Source organism: Sus scrofa, chromosome 14, assembly GCF_054392235.1.
Source record: "Sus scrofa isolate SSC_HxYL_T2T_F1_AM1 chromosome 14, Sscrofa_HxYL_maternal_Yorkshire_Landrace_v2.0, whole genome shotgun sequence".
NCBI lineage: Eukaryota > Metazoa > Chordata > Mammalia > Artiodactyla > Suidae > Sus > Sus scrofa.
This window is the reverse complement of record NC_139396.1, coordinates 147,258,980-147,265,000: the sequence shown is the minus strand read 5'-3', so window position 1 is coordinate 147,265,000 and position 6,021 is coordinate 147,258,980. Positions and strand designations below refer to the sequence as shown.

Sequence of the window (6,021 nt, the reverse complement as noted above, 5' to 3'; positions counted from 1 at the left end):
GGCTGGCAGCTACAGCTCCAATTCGACCTTGAGCCTGGAAACTTCCATATGCTATGGGTATGGCCCTAAAAAGACCAAAAAGAAAAAAAAAATCTACCTTGTATCCCACCTGTTGCCAGTCTTCCATCCACTAACATCTGTCAGCAACTCCCACACTTGAGCACAAACCCTGAGGTTTCCAGAATGTTCTGTGTTCTTGTTCAAAGCAGTTGGGAGTGATCTGCAATCCTGGGGGAGAAACAGATCCTCCGTTCCCAGGTACACCTGGTCTAGCCTCTTCCATTACACAAGGCTTGGCACATCCCACTTGTTCCTTTCTGTTCCATTACTCATGCGAACCCCACACATTGTTCCTGGCTTCTGGGGGTTCTCACACATGGCCCTAGATGCCCCTCAGCTCTAAGTCTTATCTGATGGTTGCCTTAGAATTCTGGTTCCGCACGGCACTGGCAGCACCGGGACAGCAGGTGAGTGAGGCTTTCTGCCTGGTGCCGCAAAACAGTGCACTCCGAATCACCTGGGGATTATGTTTCCCGTGAGAAAGGAAGAAAGGCAGGACAAACAAGGCTACCATAGTTGAAGGCAGTTTTGCAGGACCATTCCCACCCTCCCTTCTAGGACTGGAAATGAAATGAAGGCAGGCTGCAAAAAGAGGCCACGTCCACCTCCTTACAAAACGCAATTCCAACCCTGACTATCAGATGAGCCCTTGGCAGCCTCCTCTCCCATCAGCAGGATGGAAAGCTGAACCCTTTACAAGAACAGTCAACACCTGAGCAGGAAGACTTTAAAACTGGAGGTAAAAGTCTCCAGCCAGGAAGCCTGCAGTCTTTTGCCGTCCTTTGGCCACCTGGCAAAACCCTGGCTCAGACCCAGGGAGTCAAGGGAAGTAGATGGCACGGTTCTCGCCTGAGGAGGCACGAAGAGTGCTTTAAACGTTGCTCTGGGCAAGTCATGCTCCTTCTCACAGAATCACCAAGTTTCAGAACTCAACAGTCTGGCAACCATAAATCAGCACCGGGGGACAAAGAACGTGTTCTTTAGACCCCGGATGGTTGGGGAGAAAGGTGGGAGATGGGGCATAAATCTCAGGCTTCCCAAACCTGCCATACCTGCTAAAAAGCACTTTTAGCCAAAAGAGATTTTGATGTTTATTTCGATGCTATTTAAAAATCCTTTATTAAAATTGTACAGGACCCAAATTCACTGCCATGGGACTCTGGAACGCGCACACACAGGACTGGAAGTCCTGGCCAAGAATTCCAGACTGGCCCCCTTCTAACCAGGGCAGGGCAGAGGCGGAGACGCTGCAAGCAGCAACGCTGCTCCTGCCTCAGTGCATTCACCCATCTCACAAACTGACAGTGTTGTAAAGATCCAGGGAAACAGTGTGTGAAAGTCTCCCCCCAATGGTAAAAGACTAAGTGCATGGTGTTAAAAGATGACCACTGCATTTAACATACTCATGTCACTGGACTACACTCAGACCCCACAGGGCAGACATGATCAGGACCACTTTTACATGTGACAAAATGGTCTTAGAGAATTTGGAGCCCAAGGTCAAAGATCTGGTCAATCACAAGTTTGGAGTCGGGCCCGGGTCCTCTGCCGTGACCAGGACAGACATGATGAGCAGCTTATGGTACAGAGTTGGGGTGCAAACAGCACCAATCTGATGTCGGGAGTCAGCGTGAACCCCTCAGGTAAATTCCTTCACTTGGTCACTCGATTTTCTCCTTTCAGGAACAGGGGTGACTTTACCTGTCCTACTTACCTGGAAAGGTTGCTGACAGGGATCGAGAGACTACAGTGAGTGCAGAATTCCTCGGGGCCAGGGCAAAGCTGCCGAAACAGAGATCAGAGAAATCCAGTTGAGAGGGGGGACTCGGGGTCAGGAAAGGAAGTGAGGGATGAGGATGGCCGTCAGGTTTAGTGAAGCCGGGCAGGCAGTTTTGAGGGCGGAAGGGGAAGAGGAAGCAGGCGGGAGCTGTTTAGAAGTGGAAAGAGTGATCTAAAGGGAGGAACTTCAAGGGTCTTCAGCTGTCCTGGCCTGCTGGCTCTGGGAGCGGCTAAAGCAGAGGCGTCGTATGGGTTAGAGCCTCCCTTGTGCAGGGTCCTCAAAGACCTCCAATAAATAGCCTTGTAGATGATGGGAGGGATTTGTTTTAGTTTTTTCTAAATATCCCTGTGGGAAACTACAATTCAAAAAGATGCATGCACTCCTATGTTCAGAACAACACTACTCACAGTAGCCAGGACATGGACACGACCTAAGCGTCCATCCACAGAGGAATGCATGAAGAAGATGTGGTACATATACACAATGGAATACGACTCAGCTGTTCAAAAGAACGAAGTAATGCCATTCACAGCAACATGGATGCAACTAGAGATTATCGTACCAGGTGAAGTTAGAAAAATAAAGACAGGGAGTTCCCGTCATGGCTAACTGGTTAACGAATCCAACTAGGAACCACGGGGTTGTGGGTTCAATCCCTGGCCTCGCTCAGTGGGTCAAGGATCCGGCGTTGCTGTGAGCTGTGGTGTAGGTCGAAGATGTGGCTCGGATCCCATGTTGCTGTGGCTGTGGTGTAGGCCGGCGGCTACAGCTCCGATTAAACCCCTAGCCTAGGAACCTCCATATGCTGCAGATGTGGCCCTAGAAAAGACAAAAAAAAAAAAAAAAAAGAAAAAGAAAAAGAAAGACAAGTACCATATGATATCATTTACATATGAAATCTAAAATATGGCACAAATGAACCTATATATAAAACAGAAGATTTGTGGTTGTCAAATGGGAGGGGGGAGGGAAAGGGATGGACTGGGAGTTTGGGGTAGGTAGATACAAACTATTACATTTAGAATGGATAAATAATAAGGTCCTACGGTGTAGCGCAGGGAACTACAGCCAATCTCCTGGGATAGACTGCGATGGAAAAGAATACAAAAAAGGATGTGTGTGCATGTGTATAACTGAATCACTGTGCCGTACAGCAGAAATTGGCACACTGTAATCAACTATGACTTTCATAAAAATTCATTAAAAAATATCCTTGTGGGATGAAATGAAAAATGAGGAATTCTGGGAGTTCCCCTGTGGCACAGCAGATTAAAGATGCAATGTTATCACTGCAGTGGCTTGGGTCACTGCTGTGGTGCAGATTAGATCCCTGGCCTGGGAACCTCCATATGCCACAGGCGCAGCCAAACATTAAAAAAAAAAAAAAAAAATAGTAATTCTGTTACAGTCCTAATTAAAACAGCTTTCTTTTTTTACTGATCTGTGAAGTACCAAAGTGTGAGGGCCACTGTTCTAAAACACCTCATAGTGCTGCTGACTCTTCCACTGATCATTATATGAAATTTACCTTATTCAATAAAAGCTATTAAACACCTGCCCTGTGCCCAGCACCCTCCCAGGTGTTGGGGATGCAGTGAAACTGCTCCATAAGATGCGCACCTGGTGGGCACACTCTTAACAAAAGGCTTTCACGTTTTCGCCAGTAGTTTATCCTCAATGTCATCACCTCCCAATTAATGCCTGTGCTCTTTAGGAAGCTCATTAAAAACCCAGGCGTCAGTGTTCCTGGCAGGCGCTCCCATCCTCCCTCCAGTCGTCTTCAACCTTCTCTGGGTCTCAGTTTTCTCATCTGTAAAAACATGGGCATCGGACTATAATTCATTCCAGGAACCTAAGCCTATTGAAGGGGAGGGGAAACAGCAAGTCTAAGCACTGGATGACAGACCCAAAACCAGATTTAAAGAAAAATATGTCACTGATGGTTTTCAGTCAAACAGACAGGTGTGGCCCTCTGAGATTTGTCGGGGGGGGGGGAGAGGCGGGGGGGGGGGAGCTTACACAGCCTAGGAAATTCTTACGCATTAAAAGATGGCTCTGAACCGGATTTCTACGAAAGATGAGTATGGGGCATATCCCAGAACCGCCTCGGGGAGCTCTGTACCCCATCGGCCATAGGAAAGAACAGCTGCAGGCGGCTGAAAGCCAGCAGCCTTTACAAATTAACTCCCGAGAGGCCTTTGCCAACTCAGTACCTGAGTTTTCTTTCCGACTTTCTCAATAAATGCACATTTGTTAACATGTCACAGGGGAAGCAAAACAGACCATGACTTTTCACACCTCAATTCATAAAACTTAGAGCTTCAAGAAGTTTTGTTTTTAAATTAAAGGTCTGTGTAATCTGAAAGTTATAGATTCTATTCAGTTCCAAGACACCAACAAATACACTGCACAGCATCCCTTTGGGTGCGAGGGGCCACTGATTCCACAAGGCAAGGGCAGCGAGGTGCTCTCCTCCCTTCTCTTCTGCCTGTGTGGCCACCATATTTTTAAATCCATGCCCCCTGGGCAAGTTTCTCAAGTGCCATTAGACTCTCCCCTTTCCTTTCCTGTTTCAGAAGGCAGCAGAAGGGCCCACCTTGAACTGGAAAAGTGCAGGAGGCAGGGCTGGGCCAGCTGGCCAGACTTGGGGGTTGGAGGGTTCCAGTAAGTGCCATCACCCTGGAGGATAAATCTCTTGGACTTACCACAGGTCAAGGGCAAGTCTCTGAGGGCAGTGGGCCCCTCTAAGGCTGTGCTTTGCAGAGACCGCGCTGGGGAAAACCGCATAGGAGTGACCTTAACACCTGCATATGCTCCGTAGAGTGGGAGGAGGAGGCTTAAGCTTGCCTCCACAGCCTTTATTCAAAATCCCACCCAGGTTTGGGGGCTGCTTGGCGACCTTGCCAAGCAGATCAGGTGTGATACGTGGCCCCCTCCTCCACCCACAGCCACCGAGCCGCTGCCCTCTTCTTACCTGCAGTCCGCGGCCCTCCGCTCGGCGCTCGTGCTGGGAACCACAGGAGGGGCCGCACCCGGGCTCGCACCGGCTGCTCGAAAGCCAAAGGTGGTTGCACGCGGGGGAAGCGCACGCCAGGTGCGCTCTGCCCGGGACCCCGGCTTGCCTGAAAGGCACGCCGGCCTCGCGGCCGCGGTCAAACACAGCGCGGACAATGCAGAACCCCGCCGCGCCGACGCCGTGTCCTATATGCGGACGCTGCAAGTCTCGGCACCCAGGGCAGGGGCGCCTGGGGACCGGTCGTCTTCTGTCCCGCGAGCTCGAGGAAGCAAGGGGCGCCCTCCGAGGCCGCTAGCGGCGCGGGGCGCGCGGGCTCCTGCGGCGCGGAGATGACTGCTGCGGGCCGTCCCTATCGGGGCGGCGCGGCAGAGGAGCGCGCGGCGGGACTCGGGCAGGGGGCGCTGCAGGCCCGTGGGAGGGGCGCCCGGGTGGGAGCCACGTGGGACACCTGTGTTCCTCACCGAGGGACCAACCTCGGATCCTGTGTTCCGACCGCTAGGGTCGCTCTTCCAAGAGAGGTGCAGTGTTTCTGGGAACCCGCCTGCGGCTCCTCTCGCGTTTTCAAACCACGCATTGGCCCGGGCTGGCAGATAAACAAGGTCCTTACCTCTGCTCAGGTCGCCCATCCCCTGGGCGGTGCACCGGGGAGTACAGTGCCAGCAGCTGTAGACTCTGCAGGATTTATTGCCCCGACCCGTGCGAAAATGTTGACTTTGGCATCGTTTCTATTTGTCATGGCAATTGCCCTGTTTACTTGTCTGTGCTGTTATCGCAGTTGTGCGGTAGTAAACAGGCCTTTTTGCCAGGATCTTCCTTTAAGTGCAGAAGGTGCCTTGATTTCTTTTTTTAAACTCAAACACCAACAAAGCAAAATAGCCCAATGCCTGGCCCAATGCCTTGTGCACAGCAAGCACTCAAGAAACATAATTGTCTGATCCATAGTTTTTACACTTCCTCAAAGTGTCACTGCATAATGGATGCCCATTACCAAAAACCAAAAAACAAACAAAAAACACTGATAAGCAAACCAGACCTAGTTACCCACTAGAAATAACTACTGTTAACATTACCGTGTTCCTTCTTCAAGTATCATTCTTTTATTTTCATCTCATTCCATGCATACTGTATCATAACCAGCCTTTCACTGTCCCATTTTTAACGTCTT

At 50.4% G+C, this 6,021-nt stretch overlaps 1 protein-coding gene across 43 annotated transcripts in view; it reads right to left on the bottom strand.

Annotated features, from left to right (window-relative positions):
• The window catches only part of VWA2 (von Willebrand factor A domain containing 2), a 56,049-nt gene extending 50,804 nt beyond the window's left edge, over positions 1–5,245 (bottom strand). For 36 of the 43 annotated variants that reach the window (XM_084994451.1, XM_084994450.1, XM_084994430.1 and 33 more), the window contains exons 1-2: positions 4,815–5,245; positions 1,775–1,842 (exon numbers count right to left, since the gene is read on the bottom strand). The gene's annotated coding sequence lies outside the window, so the exon portion shown is untranslated. Of the gene's footprint in view, positions 1–1,774; positions 1,843–3,460; positions 3,651–4,814 lie in introns of all 43 variants that reach the window. The other 7 variants (XM_084994437.1, XM_084994426.1, XM_084994433.1 and 4 more) reach the window with 2 other exon arrangements.
• Positions 5,246–6,021: the final 776 nt, after the last annotated feature.